Raw genomic sequence first — 19,651 nt, 5'->3', positions numbered from 1 at the left:
TTCTCTCGCTCCCTCTGCCCTTCCTCCTGCTTGTACTCTTTCCCTCTCTCTCAACTAAATAAAATCTTATAAAAAAAGAAAGGGAAAGAAAGAAAGGGGTAGGAATCACCATGTGGATCACAACTGCTGTGGGGGAAGCCCCATGGAAAAAATGACATTTTTCCTGCATCTCGATGGACCAGTTACACATTTTTGTGACATTTTGCTCAACCATGAATGCAACCAGGTCTGCCCATCTTTGGCCCAGATGCAGCAAGTCATCTGCTCCGACTAGTAGGACCAACAGGGAAGGGCGGAGTGTGCAGTATGGTGACAGGGAAGGCCTCTGCTCCGTTCTCCGACCATCATACCACATCAGCGGAAAGCCAGGCAACCCAGTCTTGTGATATGAGAAGCCCAGTCTCTTTTTCTTATTATGCGAATCTCTCTCAGCTTTTCTCCTTATTCCCCACCTTCTTTCTTGGCTTAATTTTTTTTTTTTTTAACATTGATGGGCTTTTCTGACTGTAGCCAACCCAAACACGACTCCAAATAATAAATATTGGAACAAGGATGACGACGCCACTGTTTTGCTGGGGGAAGGCAATCCTTCATCTCATACATCATTTACGACCGTACTAGGGAGCAATTCCACAAAGCCAGGAAGGATTTAGAAAGTTAAGAAAGGAGGGAAAACGTACCAACCACATCACTACTCTATCTCCATTATCTTGTAAAGTTTATTGATACACAACAAGAGGCAATTTATAATGGCGCCCGTGACTGTGCTGATTTACACAAGGAAGAGCAAAATGGTGCTAACCAGCATTTCGGGAGTGTTTCGCATCTGTCAGAGTGCTTTATTGGAAGTGTGGCGATTTTTCTCTGTGACCTAAATCTGGGTTTTCCAGAGCACAGTTTAAATGGAAAGCCAGCAGTCATGTACTGTGGATGTCCAAGGTAGCCCCGGAGACAGTCTGGGGGTCTTCATGGCCGAGAAGTAATAGAAACTTGCCAGTTTGCTCCGGCGGCCGCCCTCCGTCCTTGCGCCAGGATCCAGGAACCTGTCCGCAGGGGGAGGGAGGGATGGGGAGACAGAGGTGGGTGAGAGACGCCTCTGCAGCTGCTCCGCTCCACTCAAGAACCCCTGGTGTCTGCTCCATCCTTACCCCCCGCCCAGAACGCACAGGTCCTCTCAACGTCCCCCGACACATGTGACAAGTCCACGCGATTGACCTGGAAATCACACCCAGAAGTGTCTTGACCATCTGTGGTCCACTTTCCAGACCACCTGCCTGTCCCCAGCCCCGTCCCGGCCAGTCACAAAGCACTGAGGTTTGCAAACCAGAGTTGTGGCCACTGCGGACACGCCTTGCCTGCCTTCCCCGCCTCCCTCCTGAGACATTGGGGACCGAAGAATGGCCTCGGGGCACCTCGAGGGCTGTTGGAATGGAGTCTCAGTTTCTTGTTCCAAAGAGGAAACAAAAAAACCCAGAGGTTGGGGAGCCAGCCACAGTCACTTCTCTGCACCGCCCCCTACCCCCAGCTTAGTTTCCTGGGGGCCCTTCCGAGCAGGTCTGGGGGGTCTGCTCACCAGGAGTCCCGAGGGCTTCCTGTCCTGCCCACCTCCCGCTCTGTCCCTCATCTCAGAAAGATCTCATTTGTCTCTGTCCCCAGGAGCTCCTGGGATGGCCTAGGTGTCCCTGAGCAAGTCCTGCAGAACTGCGGCAGACGACCTAGCCGACAGAGTCACTCCCCTCCCTCTTCCTAAGAATTTAGCTGCAAGCATTCCTTTTCCTACCCCTCCTCTCCGGCCTCCACAGCCTTTTCTAACTGTTCTGCTAGGAACCAAACCCACGCTGTGGGAGTTGCCAGCAGACGGCTTGGTCCTCAGAGGACTTGAATTTGAACTTGGTGAGACCCCTCCGGTACATTACTCAAGACCTCAATTTCTCATCGGCAATGTGGGGACATTCTTGTATCTGTCCAGTGGTGTGCTTGAAAATGTTGAATGTTAGTTCTAAAAGAGAGGAAGGAAGGAAGGAAGGAAGGTAGGTAGTTCCGATGGGATAGCATTCGCCAATGTCTGTGGTGTATATACTTGCATCGTGGCTAATTATAAGCCAGCGCACCCTGATGTGGAGCTGGGGAGAGGGGACCCTCTGAGAGCTGGCTCCAGTCTACGCCTGACCCTGTCCAGTGAAGTTATGGGAAGCTTTAGCTGGGGAAGTCATAGGCAGCTCCGAGCACAGCGGCTGGCATACAGTTTATAGTGGTTGTGCCTCACATCAGCCGGGGTTCCCAGCTTGGGGGCTTCTCTTCTTGCCCTTTGAAAACAGCTAATGGATCTTCCTGTGGAGGAAACCAATTGCAAATGATTTTTAAATATTATGAGTCTCTCTTTGCTGGCTTCGGATCAATTGTTCTAAGCAACCTTCTTGGCAATAACCCAGGGCCAGCACATGGGCCTTGGGGTGGCGTTGGAAAGGGAGTCATCCAGGCCTCTCCCTGCCGCAGGGAGAGGGGATCTGTATCTCGAGAGCCGCACCAAGCTGCCTGGGCCGGCACCCCTGCTCGTGTGCCAACCCTGCCACATACAAAACATTGTCTTACTTTTAGCAAGTTCTGTGTTTGTGTCTTTCCTAAGCAACAGCTTTGCTGCCGGCCACATCCGACAAAGGAACAAAGTCACATTGTTCAAAGCAAACAACTCCAGTATCAGCTGGAACGAAGAGACAATCACATTCCCGGACCTTAATCTTCACAAAGCAGAGTGAAAAGGCTTAAGGCCACAAGGTAGCAACACACACCTTTATCTGCTTCCAAAGGGTGTCTGTCAAGTTCAGGTCTTATGTGGACTCCCCCCACCCCTGACTGTTACTAATATCCTTTTAGAAACCTGAAAATAGCATGTCTTTCCTTATGGATGGGTCCTGTTCCGGGTGACTATGATGGATTTATTTTTTTCCCTTGCTACCCCCTGGGTTTAGAGGAGGGCAAAAAGGTTTCTTTCGCATCTCTGTTCCGTTTTTTAAGGTCCCCGTAGTGAGACTATTGTTCTACCTTTTTAAACTCGGTCTCCCCATCTGTTGGCCCAGACAAGCCTTCTAGATTCTTCTACCATTTCGACATCCTATGAGTCTGTGAGCCATAGCCCCTATTCTGGTCTCCTGCCCAGAGGCTGCCGGGGGCTGACTGGCAGGAAGATGGACCGAGTGGAAATTGACCACACGTGGTTTACTACTTGCACACGTGCATGACAGCACATGATTCCCAGCCCTCCGAATTCATGATCCTGGGCCCTTGAACCCTCTAGAACCTTCTAGAGAACCGGGCATTGGGACAGCGGAGAGGCAGGGAGGCACAGGAAACAGCCACCTGCAGAGGTGGGCCCTTGGAGAGGCTCAGTATCTCACCAAGGAGCAGAGGTTGGAATGAAAATGAAACCTTTCCAGCCAAGGCCGGGTTACATGGTATTGCCTCTTGCACACATTAAAAAAAAAAAAAAAAAAAAAAAAAAAAAAAGACTCTGCTTACTTGTCAAGCACCCGGTTAGGAATTGCTCCAGACCCACTCAGGGACTGTTAACAGCGGTGCAAAGGGTGGACCGGGAAGGTGGGTGAATCAGTTGCTGTGATGGCCTGGCCTGGCCTGGCCTGGGAAGAGATAACCTTGCCTGGAGGGCAGCAGGGGTGGGCCCTTAAAGACCCCAGGGAGACAGCGCTGAGCCTTGAGAAATGAGCAGGATTTCTCCAGACAGAGGAGTGGGAGGGAAGGAGCTCCAGGCAGAGGGAACAGCTTGGGACAAGGGGCAGAGACACGAAGTGCCCACCAGAGTGTGGACATACATGGCCTTCACTTGGCATATGGCTACACTTCCTGCACAGAAAGCGGAAGAAGGCATGGTTTGAGCTCACCTATCCATTAAAAAAAAAAAAAAAAATTATCTCAAGGCTCTCTGGGGTTCTAAGTCTGTGATGAGCACCGTGATGGACACAGGAGGAGCACCCGATGCTCCCCAGCTGACCCACGTCCCTTATTTTCCAGATTCTTCTCTGGTCTCTGCTTTAAAGACTGCCATGGCCTGAAGGGACAGTGCTGTCCTCACAACTCTCAACGTCCTGATAAACTTCACCATTGGTCAGGACAGGCTATAACCTTTCCATTGTCTTGAACTCTTATTTACTATTTATTTGTTTATTCGATCGTTAGAGAGAGAACTCGAGAGAGCAGGGTGGGGAGGGGAAGAGGGAGAGAGAGGATCCCAAGCAGACTCCCTGCAGAGTACGGAGCCTGACATGGGGCTCGATCTCACGACCCTGAGATCATGACCTGAGCAGAAACCAAGAGTCAGAGGCTGAACTGACTGAGCCACCTCAGTAAAAAAACAGTGCCCCGTTATTTACATTTTTAAAGTACTATTTAGTTCTCTAGCTATTTTTAAATCAACTTAATTAGGGTATAATTTACGTACAATAGAATGCCCAGAATTGAAATGTATACATTTTGATGATACATGCGCATACCACACAAACACAGTCACCGACCGTCCCAACACAATAAAACATCCTGTCACTTCAGAGAGCTCCCCGAGTGCCCCTTGCCCTCATGGTCAACCCCTTCACCACCCTGCCAGTCAGCCAGCCCAGGCCCCCACTGACCCGATCCCTGTGATCCTAGCTCCATTTTCCCTCTTCCAGAACGTCATATGAACGGAATCAGGGAGTAGATGTTCTTTTGTGCCTGGATTCTTTTGCTCAACGTTGCTTTGGTTGTTTCTTTCGTTTGTTTGGGATTTACCCATGTCGAATGTATCTGTAGCTTGTTAATGTTCATCGTTGAGGAGTCGTATATTACATAAGTACAGAATTGTTTTTTTCATCTCTTCCTCTACTAAGGGACATTTAGATGGTTTTCTCCATGCATTTTTCTGGTCTTGCCTTTCCAGCCAGACCGTGAGCCTAAGGGTGGGAATGTGTCTCCCATACTCCGTCCCCACCCCAAAACACCTTACCCAAGGCCGTTTTGGATTGGATTCTCAAATGTGTTGCTTCACTGAATTATATTTGTGGATAAGATGCGGTCCCTGCCTGTTAAAGTCTTATAATCTAATTATGGAGGCTGCTACAAACATGAATCAATTACTCCAAGGCAATACATTCATCTCTTCGTTCGGCAAGTGTTTATTTTAGGGAAGAGAGAGGACATGTCTATGAATATCTAAAAACACAGCACAGAAAGTAAAATGTGGCGTAAAAGAAATTCAAAAGAGGATCCACGGAAACAGAGAGCAAAGTGGTGTCTTTTGCTGAGCCGCTCGGGGAAATCTGGGAGAAGGAGCAAACGTACAAGTCTCAGAAGGGGGACGGACTGTGAACTGACCACGTAGGGCTCATCAGCGGCAGAGGGAAGGGGAGCGAAGTCACAGAAGCAGCACTGGGATGGCCAGAAGCAGCTGGTTGGTGGGTGTGAGCAGAGTGTGAGACATGGAGGGAGATACAGGGGGCTGGGAAGACAGGACAGGCTCAGACCACACAGCGGGCCTTGAATGCCAAGCTAGGAAACCCAAAGGCAAGTTGAACACGTATTACAAGCCTGTCAAACACTTACTCGATGCTATCCCCCTTATAAGGCAAAACCCCCTCCATCTCGGAATTATTACATCAGTGACACAGGAGAAGGACTGAAGCTAATAGGGGTAAGGAATTGAACATGGTCGCACCAGAGGTGAACGTCAGAGTCAGGACTCAGCCCTGACTTCTGACAACTGTGGTCTTTCTGCACAGCAGGTGGTAAAACATGGGAGGTGCAAACATCCCAGAGTGTAAAGGCCAAAGAGAGCCGTTTTTGTTCAAGTCATAGAAATAGGGTTTTGTTGTTTGTTTCTACGGGATTGAAATGCAGTAAAATTCTTACTGTCGATGACACTACATGACGCTTTGAGAATTTTATATTGTCTGAGGGATTTCATATTCGTTATGTTGTTAGACCCTTCCTAATAATCCTGACAGCTCAGCCGGTTAGGTTTTGTTCCTATCGTTAGCAGTATTAGTACCACTATTATTCCAGAATTTTCAGGGGAAAACCCCCAAGACCCCAAAGAGTTAAGAACCTTTCCGAAGAAACTGCAGATGACCAACCAGGACACAAAACCGCCTCTCTCGCATGGATTTCCATATTGGAAAATAAGGAGGAAGGATTCTATTGGATAGAAATGACTGGAAGACCAATGTCACCGAACCAAACCAGCTGGTCTCAAGCCCTCCCAAACCCCCTTCCCGGCACACTGTTGGCCTACGGGCAATCTGAGAGGGATTTAGAACAAGTCTGAAGCAGAGCTTTATTTTGAACACGTGTGAGTCAGATGTCTTTTCTGTAACAGCAGAGAGCTGGAGATGTGGGTCACCAAGCTTTCTGCTAGTGTCAACATTTGTCCTCCAATCCTCAGGGAAATAGTCAGAAGCGGGAGGGACCCCTATGTCGTTTTGCAAGGATGCGAGACGCACGGACCATCCCTGCATACTGGCCTCACCTCTGCCCACTCAATCCCCCAGCTCGACGCTTCTTCCTGCCCCTGCGGTGGTGAGCTCTCCGCCTGAGCGGGGTCCCTAACCGACCGGGCCGGTGCACACTGTGAACCAAGGCTTCGCTCGGAACAAAGAGGGTTTCCAGAGGGGATGGCCCCAAGGAGCTCACCTATGTTGTCATTTTGCCTCTGGTAAATCCTGAACAACCAGGAACAAAAGAGAAAGAGGCCATGACCAACCACAAGGAAACATCGCCGTCAGACAGAGCTTCTGAAGAACCATCTGGAGGGGGCCAAGCCTCCCACATGGTGGGGGCATGGGGGCGGTCCCTTTCCAAGAATCTACTGCCTAACTTGGAATGTCCCAAAAAGTTTATTTGCTTCTGTGTGCACATGATCTCTGAGGCCGTTTGCTAAACACATCAATGAATCATCTACTACCCCCATTTTTTGCCACCTGCTTCCTCTGTAATCCAGGACAACCTGACTTCCACCAACCCAGTCAAGCCCACCCCAAACACGAGGGGCTCCAGATAGAAATACTGGTCTTCCTCACCTTGCATAGTCACTCTCCTTTTGAAATATACACACTCTGTGAAGGGACTCTAGAAATAAATCTTAGCTCAAAAAAAAAAAAAAAATTCTCTACACATGAATTAGTTTCTACACTCCCAACCAGCAACCAGGCAGTTGGCAAATAACAGCTGCCCTTGGTCATCACTGGGAAGATAAAGGACTATCAAAACAGGGGCCAGCTGCTTGTGGGTCTGTCGTTCTCCTGCGCCTCATGGGAAGACGCAAACAGCAATCTTTGGCCGTAAAAACCATCCGGTCCATTTGGTCCTGGACAGAATTTGCGTAAGTTATAAGACCGAAAGTCACAGCAAAATGAAACCTTGCATATGAGCACTGACCTTTCAATCACTTGAGAAAGACACCCTCTCTCCCCCTCTCTCTCATGAACACAGCCGCTTGCTAAGAGCAATCTTGAGCTGGGAGCTTGAAGAATTGCCGTAGGTAGGAAGAAACGTCAGCTCTGGAATTCAATTAACTGTCACCATGGAGGCTGGCGTCAGGATGAGTCACTCCCCTTCAACAAATGGGCATGGGGGCTGTGAGCCTCCAAGACGAATGGTGATTGATAAGCCGCTGCAGGACCAGGACTCTGGCTTCCCAGGCTCCTTCCCTCACCCACACACATTTCTCATGAGCACTCAGTAAAGAGATAGTGGCCGAGCCTGTGTGAGTACATGGGAGATGCTGTCAAGAATTTTTCTTGTAGTCTCTTCTTTCATTTCTAAGTTTCATGGGCTTCAAAGCTCCTGAAGAGCAGGGACTCCCTGCTTTATTATTTCTTCTCTCTCGGTTCACATCCAGATTCATGCTCAAGGGGAGAAGAAAAAAATGCTACCTGATGTCCCAGGTGGCAGGCACTATTATTAGCCCCACCTGCTAGATGAGAAAGAAATGAGCCAGGAGGAGCTGGGGCTCAGGCCCAGAAAGAATGCTGAGTGCACCTGCTCTCACCGCTGGCTGTGCTGCCCTTCGAAGAGCAGTCACCCCATTTCTCTCTTTGCCGTAGGAAGTAAAGTGTGGGCCTGAGAATGACGAAGGCACTTCTGCCATTCTATATGATAGCGTGCGTCCGATCTACACATAGTCTATAGAAGTCTGTACAACACATGATAGGGAAAACATGACTTTGCTCTTTCCTTGGTCATGCAGTGAGTCAGGCTAGGGCAGATTGGTTTAATTAGTTTTTGGTGTTAGTTCCCCCCAGCTCCCCCACTCATCTTCCAGAATCCTCTGGCCCTCATTTTCGCTTTTGTATGTGCAGCTACAATCTGTGACACAATTGAAAGGTAAAAGAAATATTAGTGAAGGATAGAAAATGTCACCCCTCAAACATGGTTGCATTTAAAATTGCCCAAGAACTGAAGGTGAATGTTAAAACATAAGAATAAAAATTCAGTATGGATTTGTCCAGAGCGCTTAGAAGGAACATGTTGGAAATGTCACGTGTGTGTGTCTGTGCGCACGCGTGTGTGAGTACCAAGCCAGCATGGTCAACATGCTGCATGTTTGCCCAACATTCGAGGGGGCAAAAAGGATGCAATCAGGTACTCTGAACACATAGGAAATAGCCACTGTGAAAGCTTTGGCCATATCATTCACATGTTTTGTAAACTTCAGGTAGAGGAGAAACAACAGCCAGAAGAGTGGCCCCAGGGCGGCATCCTAACACAGACTTGAACTTGGATATCGCGGCTGGAAACTGTGGAAGAAGAAGTCTGAGGTTGGGTAGGCTTGACGTTGGAGCTTCCCCATCCTTCCTAGTGTCGCTTGTTTTTGCTTTCTTTGCCTTTGTCCTTGCTCTCTGTCCCCATTTCCCTACAAAACCAAACACGCTTGCTCTCCCAGCTTCACAAAGAGAAACCGATTCCAAGAGGAAATCACTTCACAGCAAGTGAGCCCTGGGAAGAATTCAAGACTGAGGAGCCCTTGTAATGAGATTAAGGGAAAAATGCTTTTGTGCAAGCAACTCAGACCAGTCCTCAGTACGTGAAAAGAGCCAAAACAAACACGGGCATTGTTTTGGGAAGGAAAAGGTTAACAAGCTATGAAAACAAAATTAGAGATATTTTCAAAGCCTGACCCTCAGCAGAATGAGTAGAATGTGGACTGCCGATGCTGCAGCACTTCCCTCCCCCTGACATTTATCCTGCAGCTGGGGGGGCAGCCTCCACTGTGACGTTCCCAAGCAGACGATGCGGGAGCAGCACTCCACAGGACGGCCGCACCGCCTCCACTGGGCAGAGGCACAAAGGCCCGAGTCCAGGGGATAAAGACGCCTCGCTCCTTGGCCCGCTTCTTAGAAATGAGCTTAGAAAACATTCTTTGTGGAACATGTCGACCTCGAGCACATGTTCTCAACCGCCCTCTGGTTGGCAAATGGAAATATTCTGAGCTTGTTTCCAGACTTTGTGGTCTAGTAATGACCCTCAGGACAAGGCCGGTGCCTTAGTTTCCCCATCCAAGCAGTTGATGTTCATTGGGTACCCGCTGTGTACCAGCTGAGGGCTGCCTGCTGTGGGTATAAAGTTGAAGGGCCCATCCTTGTCTTTACGGATCTCACAGACTGGGGAGGACCGGGATATGCAAAGTTATCATCGTCGTATAGAAAGCCTGTATACGTAATGTTTCTCAACGGGAAAAGTTTTCATTGTCTTCCAGATCTAGCAGTGATGGGGTAATGTCAGTGGACATTCGATACTCAAGGAGAATGGTGTGTGTGTGTGTGTGTGTGTGTGTGTGTGTGTGGTCTGACACCCATCACCCTCTGTCAGGAGTGTCCCCTGGTTCTTTGGAGCCTGTAAACCTCCTTCCACATTCTAAGCTGGGGCAGTGACAGAGGCTGCCACCGTTAAGTACAGAGGAGCCAAGGCAGTGATGTGTACGGAAGAGCCAAGATGAACTACTTGGGGAGTTTCCTTGTCCCTCTCCCCCCCAAAAACCTTGCCAGTGCTCACCAAGGCCCAGGCATCTTTGTTTAACTCAATGCACACAGACCCCCTTAGTCATACATCCTGCTGGTGATGACGGTGAAAGTTTTGATAAACAGAATCAAGAGCCCAAGACAAAAACGATGAGAACATCAAGATGTCTATGATGGGTTTAATGACAAGGCACCCAGTTTTCTCCAACAAGACTTAAAATCTTGCTTGCCGTCCTGAGGTCTCAGCTCTGCTTTGCTGAGAAGTGTTTTACATGCACGCTCTGAACTTTGTGCAGACTGAGATGATGCGGCCGATTCTCAAAGTCTCTATGATTATTTTATACCAGAGACTTCACAGCCTTGGCTGGTGATTTTCCAAGATCTGAACTGATGAGATTCTTTCCCACACATCAAAAAGTTGAGATATCAAAAGGTGCACGGAACAGCATGGGCTCAGCGTGGAATGGCGCTGCGGGTGGTAACTTAACCTCATAAAGCAGGAGCTCCAACCCTTGGGTGACAGCTCTGCCCTTTTTCTGAGTCTTGTAGCAATGAGTCAAGAAATTTGGAAGCACTTTAATGTCAGTCTGGTGTGGAGCAGGTAGAACAGTGATACTTCCCATCCCTTCTTAATTCAGAAAAAGCACCACCGATAATCACCTGTTGGCCCTCTGGCTAACTTCTGGTCAATGACTAGGTCCCTGGAGTTTTGTTAACCTAATGCGAAGTTAATCAGGCTTTTTATTTCCAGGTCTATATGAAAATTTTAATTCTCCATGCAGATAAAGTACTCATTTCAAATGTCCTTTATCCCTCGGACGTAAGGTTTCTTTGAATGTTATTCAGTGAGCTCTTGACTACCTGGAACAAAAATTACTAATGCTAGCCCAGCTTCCTCTTCTGCTTCTGGGTGATTTTCCTCCTTTTTTCCTGCCCACCCTGGTAAGGAATTTCTATTGTACTGAATAATATGGGACTTAATCCATGAGGCGTTTTATACGAAATAAGAAGTTTGGTATCATTTTTTTGTTCCCCTGGTGAATGAAGCTTACACCTGACATCTTAAAAGTCATCCGTATTTATAGATGTCCTAAAATATTTCCCACATTCAAAATATACCCAAAGGCCTTTTTGATATCTCTGCGAGGTATATAGACATCTTAAACTCAGCATGTCTAGAATGGAGTTCCTCGTCAAGCCCCAGGGCCCCTCCCCCACAAACCTGCCCCATCCCCAGCCTTCCCATCTCAGCGGGTGGGAACATCTTCCTTCCAGCTGTTTGAGTCCCAAACCTTGAGCATACTGACTTCTCTCATTCTCTTAGCCCCTCCACCTACACTGTTGGGAAACCTCCCTTCCACAAAATACATCCAGAATCTGACTGCTGCTCATCAGCTCCACGAACCGTCACGCTTGCCCACCATCATGTCACCGTGGATCGTAGCTGTGACCTCCAACAGGCGTTCTTGCTTCTAGCCTTGACACTGACACTACTCTCAACACGCCAGCCGTGACCCTTTGAAAGCGTAAAGGAGGTAGTGTTACACCTGCTCGGAGCCCCGCAAGGACTCTGGCTACCCAGGGACGCCGTAATCAACACGTGGCCTGTGGAACCTTCGTCCCATCTCTTCTTTCAATCTGCCGCTCTTGCCCTGACAGTGCTGGGGCTAAGTCCCTCCCTGAGCACGAGGTCCCTTCTCACCTGCGCGGTGGGCCCACCCTGAAGTGCCAATAAATGGCACTTCATGGTACTGTAATTACTGTACCATGTAATTACTTTACTGAGCTCGCCGGCCTCACTGCCCTCACCTGCCTCCTCAGCCCTCTTCTCCCACTCTGGTTTTGGGGATTTTTTGTTTTTGTTTTTTCTTTTTTTTTTCCATAGCACTCCTTCTCCCCTCCCGTGGGTCCAGAATCTTCATTTACTGATACATCCCTGGCATCTGAAGCAGCTTCTGCCATCCTAGGTATTTAATAACTGTTTGTGGAATGAATGGATGGCTCAGGGAGCCCGTGCTTGGTGTTGCAAAGGGTAGGGGTCTGCAACTCTGTGGACCAGGCTGAAGTCCTGCCACTTACTAGCTGTGGGACCTTGGGCAGATCTCTTTACCTTCTCAAGCCAGTATGTAAAGTCATGACTATAAAGTGCCTAAGATAGTGCCTGACGTCTGTAAACATTCAATAAATGGCACTTCATGGTACTGTAATTACTGTCGTCTACACCAACAGCTGCTATAACCCGGCAATGACCTCAAAGGAGCACCTACGGAAGCTCACCTTCCCACGTCGGACCATAAACTAAGGACTCGGTGAATGGTCTTTGGCACCTGCCATGCTTCCCTCTTGCCCATCCCTGTGGCTCCTCTGTTTAGCAAGAGGGAGGTGGTGAGAAGGTGTGTCGATAATTTGCTCAGTGACATTGAGCTCCGATCCCCACAACTTAAACGGCAGCCCTGAGAGCAGGTCAGTGGCTGGCAGACAGAGCCTGGCTCCTTCCGCTCCTCCCCCCTCTAGCTGGTTCCAACTGGCTTCTTCGTCATCATTACACTCCAAGGAGGCAGCAAGGGGCAGCAGAACGGCCTGGTTTTCAGAATCAGACATAATGGGGCCCAGTCTGAGCTCTGCTGCTTGCTTACTTTTCCCATCTGTAAAATGGGCACGATAAGATTCTCTTCAGTGGAATTTATAGGAGAATTAAATGGAATACCAGGCACATTATCCCCACCCACTGGGTGCTCAGTGTATCCTAGAAGAACCTGGTGACTTGAGAGAACAATCCCTCCCATGAGATAATCAGCACTTTTTGCGTTTTTGAGAAGGAAGTGGCTCGGTAATTGAGACGTCTTCTCCTGACGAAGGTAGAGCTAGTCCAGGAGAAAAGGAACATGCTCTGGTGGGTGACCAGTTCTCCCTCAGGCCTCTTCATGTCTGAGATCTGTGACTGCAGTGACGTCGCCCTCTTCTCCTAGCCACCTGCCAACCCCCAACCCTACAAATCGCCTGAGTCGGCTCTTGGCATTGCAGAAACAGAGCTCTGCCTCCCCGTGCCTGGTCACACTGCAGAGTCGTCACTGTAGGACGAAGGCACAGAACAAAGGAACACTCAGAGAACTCACACCAAGTAGAAATGTGAGAGAAGCAGGAAATTTAGTAAATCCAAATTACAGATGCAAGGTTGACTGCAGCAACATTGAATATGCAAGTATAATAAAGCATGTTTGGAGGAAACATCCCCCAGCCTCCTGCTTTATTTAGGGAAGACAGGCTTGGAGAGACACAGAATGATGGCCAGGTGTAAGGACAGAAAAGAAGGTGGGGAAGGTCTGAGAGCTCTGGGCATGCCCCATGACGGCTCAGCACACAGGCTTAGGGCCGGGGCCGGGGTTTAAAAAAAAAAAAAAAATTCATCTGGAAAAAAAAAAAAAAAGCTTCCAGAAATACAGAAAGCCTAGGCCCAGACTCGCACTGCTGTTTTCATGCTGTTTCCCCGTGATTCTTTGCACCCCCTCCCCTCCCAAAGTGGTCCAGAACCAGAGTGTGTTGCCATGGCAACGGGCTCAGTAGGGGAGCCACTCAGCCTTACCCAGTAATTCACATCTGTGCTCGCTTCTCTCCCCCTTCTCTTTTTATCTGTAAGTGGAAAGCAGCTCAGGAGTGACGACACCCTGAAGCTGATGGTTCTGGAAAGAGGGAAGAGGAGACCTTCTTTTGGGGGGATATCCCTTCCCCGAAGTTCCTTTTCCCTCCCCGCGGGTTGCACTCCCTCACCTGTCGGTGGAAGGAGCGGCCTCAGGCGGGTAGGGCCTCTGGGGAAGGCTGGGAACCAGCCGCAGCATCTGACCTTTGCACAGGAGAACTTCTTCTTTAAAGTCTATGGAATTAGGGAATTAGCCTGCGGGCTTTTACAAGCTCCCCTGACTTCCTGGGGTTGGGCGGGTGGATGGGGGCCAGGGGAGGCAAGATGGAGTTCTCCCGGCCCCGACAGCTGAGCACCCACAGCCTTCCCTTGGCCTTCCCGTCACTTCCTTCTCTTCTCTCTCATCTGCTTCTCTTTCTCTCTTGTTGGCAAATTCTCGTCCTGCCGTCCATACCAGGGCCCAAAGCATTGGATGACGAAACAGGCCGGGTCAAGGATGGGGCTTGTTCAAGGTTGATTTGGGGAGAGGCCAACTGGAGAGGCAATCGTTCTGCCCCTTTGCTCTTACCTCCCGCTCTGTTTTTGCAGAGTTGTGAGAAGTCACAAATACGGTTCACCTCCCCTCCGCCGCTTCTCCTCCCCATAACAGTAACTACCCGTGCCTTCTGCTCTGTGCCTGACCGAGCATGAGGAAGGAAACCAGCAGCTCTCAAAGAGCTGGTCCCTGCAGAAAAAGTTATTTGTAAGTGCCACCAAAATCTGAAAATGATGAGGTTATTATGGTAATGGCATGTTTTTTAGGAGACTCTTTGCTGGTGTCGCCGAGAGCTTCGATCGCTTCATCTCTGTGTAGCTCTGCTTTCCCTGTTCTTGCTTTCTAAAAAAGTCTGTCTCTTTATTTCTTAAATAAGCCATCTATTCATATGATCATGATTTAAAAATATTTTAAAGAATTTATTGTGAGAAGTCTCCCTTCCGCTCCTCTGCCCCAGACACCCGTTCCCCTTCTGAGAGCCGACTCCTGTCATCGGTTTGTACTGGACACATTCAAAGGCTCAGAGGCATGTGCGCATTTTCTTTTCTTTTTCCTTTCAATCCCAAGTCCTAAAAAGTAGGGTTGCAGGATTGAGATGGTCCTACCAGGGAACATCTCCCGACTTGTTTGGGATCCAATTTACTTTATTAATGAAGTCTATACTGGATTCAACTCTCTGTGTACAAACTAAATAAGTAAGTTCTTGGATAATCACAGACTTCTTCTTCTTTTCTTTTTTTTTAAATTTTAAGAATCACCTCCCTCCCCTGTCATTTCCCAGGATGACAGAGAAGGGACACAGTGAGCCAGGTTGTGCGTGTTGCTCTCTGCCTGGCAAGGAGCAGGTGTTCGCTCATCATTGCCAGGTGAAGATGGCAGGGGTGGTGGGAGGCAACCGTCGCCAGCCAAGAGCCAGCCCACTTGGGAGAACCAGGATCCCTCCCACAAGCCACGAGGCAGGAGAGAGCGCTGACTGCCTTTCTGCCAGGAGCAGGGCTGCTAGGCCGCCCCTCTGCGTCCTTCTCGAAGGAGAGAACCCGCAGTCGGCAGGCGGCTGGAGCAAGAGGAGAATCGACCAGACGGCTGGCTCGACTTGAAGGGGCTCCCTCCGTATTTCAGTCAAAGCTGCTCAAAATGGCTCTTGTGGGCAGACAGGGCCTGAGTCAGCCAGTCCATGGCCCTCACTGAGTGCTCCCTGGGTCCACAGCCCCCGGCCCGGAGCCGAGGAACCAGACACAAGAAGCCTCGCGTTCAGTCCCTCCCCGAGAGGTTGGCAAGCGGAGGGAAACAGGACAGACATGCCCGAGAAAGACTCTGGAGCCCATTAATACGACCACAGAGACCAGACAGATAAGCAGGCAGGGCTGACTCTGACGGAGGCCCAGGCCTGGGATGGAGCGTCCCTCCACGCCGCTAGCTGAGCTATCCTCGCATGCTTCTAAGGCTGTCCAAACCTCAGTTTCCTCATTTGTGATGTGGGGACAATCCCCACGTCTCACAATTGTGGTGAGATTAGAAAATGCAAAATGCCTTCCGGGAGCAGGCACAGGGCAAACACTCAACCAGGGGTGGTATTTATTACTATTCTGACAATCATTCTAGAATACCCCTCTGGAGAGCCATAGGGAAGTATTTCGTGTTTCCGTTGCCTCCACCCCCTTCAGCAGGTGAACCTCTTTCCTTTCTCCTGTCTCACCTCTGAGCCTGGTCTGGTGGTCTTCCCAGCAAGGCCAGGCCTGGATGAGATACACCTCCCAGGAGGATGGTGGGGACCGGTATTGGCGCCACTGGGCCAAGTCGAATGGGAGGGTCCTTGCTGGATGTTCTGTCCCTGGAGCCCATGGGCTGAGGGGCATAGCTGGGATGAGAGGCCAGGAGATGGAACCAAGGGTTGTACGCCAGCAGCAGCCAGGTTCTGCATGAGATAGGGCTGGGAAGCCAAGAAGTGGCCATGTGGTGCTCGCTGGGTTAAGTGAGAGAAGCTTCTGGTAAGGTGTATCTTTTCTGTGAGGCCACTGAAAGCCAGAAATGATGGAGCAGTCTCCTTCAGTTGACTTTAATCAAGCTCTGTGGTGGGAGAGCTTGGGAGGAGGGCACATGGGGAAAGGCGCTGCCTCCCAACCAAGTGGAGCATTGCCAAGGCTAGTGCTAGAGCCCCTGTGGCGGCAACAGTCCTGTGGAGGCCACCATCAGAGCTCTCCACCTCGCTGGGACCAAGAACGTGCCTCCCAGCCTGTTCTCCTGCCTCCCCTTGGGCTCCCCCCCACACATCTTCTTCACACAACCACCAAAGTGATGGCCAAACACCGCAGATCAAACCCAACCCGGCCCTCAAGGCCCTCCAGCCTTGGTCGGTTTCCCTCCTAGCCAGGACATACCCTGGAAGTCCTGCAGGCTCCCTACCTTCCTCCTGAGTCACCTTTGCTCTGATTTATACGCAGCAGACCCATTCCTGCCCTGAGGCCCCGACCCAGCAGGTCACTTGTCCAGGAATGCTGCTCCCCACACCTTGTAGAGCTGGTTCCCTCCCCCATCCAGGATTGAAGGTCACCTCTGCAGAGAGGCCTACCCTGCCTGCCCAGGTGCCAACCCATCCTGTTTTGGTTCTCTGCTCTGCCGGCTAGACTGGGAACTCCCTGGGAGTGGGCCCAGGGCCCAAGGGGACATTTAGGTTCCCAGGGAAGTTCTCCTTGGTGGCCCAGGGTGGGGACAACATTGTGTCTACCATGTCCAACGAAGGACCTGAAAACACACTTGAAAAAGCCAGATTTCCATAGGAGGCGTGCCAATGGGAGAAGCAGCCTGGGAGATTGGGAACCAAAAAGATGCCAAACCTGGGAGATTAGGAACCAAACAATGCCTCGTAGGGGCGAGCCGGGATGGAGAGGACAGCATCCTGACAGAACCAGGCCCCACAAGGCCCCCTGCACAGGGTTGGGCGGGCTGGGTGGGCTGAGAATCCCGACCAAGTTCCGTCTCTGTCCCAACATCCTCTGCGTATCTCAAGAGTCCTGTCGAGAGCGCTGTCAACAGTGCTCTTCTGCAAACTCGGCATGACCAGCTGGGTGTCTAAATATTTTTGGTGAGTTCTCATGTGCCGTGTCGATGCGAATATAGACCAATAGGTCAGTTCTTGCCTTGCTTGCCAGAGACGATGCCCAAAAGAAATGTATGTGGATTTTCATGATTTGTCCCCAGTTATGGCCACAGGCCCGGGTCCCTCTAAATTCATGACTCAGCACAGGAAACGTGGTACCAGTTTTTGCCTATTCACTCTTGTTCTTTCCCTTTTCCCTCCCCTGCTGGTCTTACCGCATTCCTTTTTGATGGTAAAAGACTCAGACCAGCAAGCGCTGCAGACCATCCGCCCGCGGGTCTTTTCTGCCTTCCTCGCCATCAGAATGTGGAGCGAGTCCCATGAAAGGCTGGGTACCCTGCTTGTTCCTGGTAGTTCCTTTTGTTTGCTCTTCATGTTTCTGGTGGTTCGGTTTTGAAATCAGGAACGTGCTCAGAGAACGAGCCTTGCCTCTCCCTCTGAGGTCAGAGCATTGACAGTGTTTTGGAAATTGTAAAGTGCACACGTGGTAAGGAATTTGGTTGGTGGCGGTTCCTTCCTCCTGGTGGGGACTGATCTCAGGCTGGCCCATTCCTTCTGTCGTGATAAAGCTGCCAGGCTTTCCTGACCATCCAGTCCAGGGACTGTACGTCTCCAGGAGAGGCAAGCCTGGGGCTTCCCCTGCCCTAGCTCGGAAGGAAGGCAGGAAAAGAAGGCTGCCCTGGAGGGAGAAAACACAGCTAAGAGCCATTCTCACAATGAGTCCTTGGCTCAGAAACCCACGTTCTCTGCGGTGCCGGCGGCGGCAATGCAGGTTGGGTCCACTTCCCAGATTTCACTTAGCTCATCCACTGATTTCCATCAATAGCCCCTACTATGGCCTAAAATACAGCTATAGATTCTTCCCTTGGAGTCAGGCCGAATATCTCTGGGTTTGGATGTGCCATGGAGAGTCTCTCCTCACCCCTACTGCAGCCTTGAAGAAGCCGAGCCTCAGGTAGGCAGTCTGTCCTTGTTGCCAAGCAGATCGGGGTTGCTGTGGACAGTTGCGCAGGGTGGGCATGCAATAAATGTCTCTGGGGGAACTTGACGAGGACCACATTCCTGCTCAACTATAGCTGGTGAGTGTGGGCAGAAATCCCCACCTGGAGACAAGGCATCATCCTCCTTAATCAGGTCATACTGCTAAATCAGAAATTCTCCCAAAGAATCAAGGCATGCTGTTTCCATCACATTTCCTGACCCCTAAGGGTCACATTTCCTTGCATTGGGCTTTGCATATAAGGTTCAATGAATGTGCATGAGGTGGAAAAAATGCTTACAGCCAAAGCCAGCCTGTGAACTGCGGGAAGAACTCCATGGGCCTAACTTAAACTCCAACAGATACAAAACAGCATAGATGTTAAGGTGATCTGTGACTCAGGGAATAGGAGCCTGGCCCAGCATTGCCCATCCACATCTGTGGAAGGGGAGGGAGGGCACGCCAGGGCTGGATAGACAGAAGCCTTTATTCCTTCTGCTTGGTATTTGCCGCAGTTATAGGGAGATGTCGGTGACACACACATTTGCCTTTTCCTGATTATACACAGAGTTGCTTGGTAAAAACCTACACGGTCTGCAAGGATACCTTCCCGCTGAACATTTGAGCCTTTTCTATTATGTTTAAAAACAAAAAACTGAGACCAACCCCTCCTCTGCCTTTGCACATAAAGTGGTAGAAAGGTGTAGGGCGGCCCTGAGACCACCTGGCTTTCTGCTGTCTTTAAGGCTAAACTCGGTCATCTGAGGAGCCGTGTCACTGTTCCCTAGTCCAAATGACATAGGGAAGCCCATGTGCCTCTCGAGCGCTTACCTTTCCCTTAATGTTCAGTCCGCCAAGAAGAGATGTTTGGGACTTCCCACACGACACTGTGTCCTGCTGGTTACAGGGACACGGGGGAAAGCTGAAATGCAGCCTCAGCCCTCTAAGAGCTCACACGGTGGCTGAAGAAACAAGATGAGCCCAGAGGCCGCCGAGCACGGCACCAGCCCTTAGGGAACCCACCCCAGGGACTTCTGCAGCAGGATCTGCTCCCGGACACATGTAGGACCTATAGGGACAGAGCCCCGGGTCCAGCAGTGCAGACTCTGAGAATCCGGCTCATTCACTGACAGAGTTAGTAAGCGTTTCTCTCCTCTTCCCCCTACAACCCCCCTGCTGCGCCCCAAACCTGCAGGCCTCTGCCATCCGCCCTACCCATCTGGCACCCCATCCATTGCCACGGGCCATTGTGAAGTTTCTGGCCCGTAGCTCTCTCTTAATCATTAAATGTTTTAGAGATGTCACCTACCTAAGTGGGGAAATTGAGACAACCCGAGAAGTGTGAGATTTGCCCAAGGTCACCAGGCTCTCCGTTTATGGGAGGGGCCTTGCGGGGCATTGA

General features: G+C 50.3%; 1 long non-coding RNA gene across 2 annotated transcripts; it reads right to left on the bottom strand.

Moving 5' to 3' along the window:
- Positions 1-701: 701 nt before the first annotated feature.
- LOC309859697 lies at positions 702-17,713 on the bottom strand. 2 transcript variants are annotated; one of them, XR_014308827.1, is made up of 2 exons: positions 17,486-17,713; positions 702-1,043 (listed from the first exon to the last, which is right to left on the bottom strand). It is a non-coding gene; the product is annotated as an uncharacterized lncRNA (long non-coding RNA). The 2 variants fall into 2 exon arrangements; XR_014308828.1 differs by lacking the exon at positions 17,486-17,713 and adding an exon at positions 7,420-7,533.
- Between the last annotated feature and the right edge of the window lie 1,938 nt (positions 17,714-19,651).

This window comes from Mustela nivalis (genome assembly GCF_964662115.1).
Source record: "Mustela nivalis genome assembly, chromosome: 2".
NCBI lineage: Eukaryota > Metazoa > Chordata > Mammalia > Carnivora > Mustelidae > Mustela > Mustela nivalis.
This window is presented reverse-complemented; position numbering and strand designations above follow the sequence as displayed.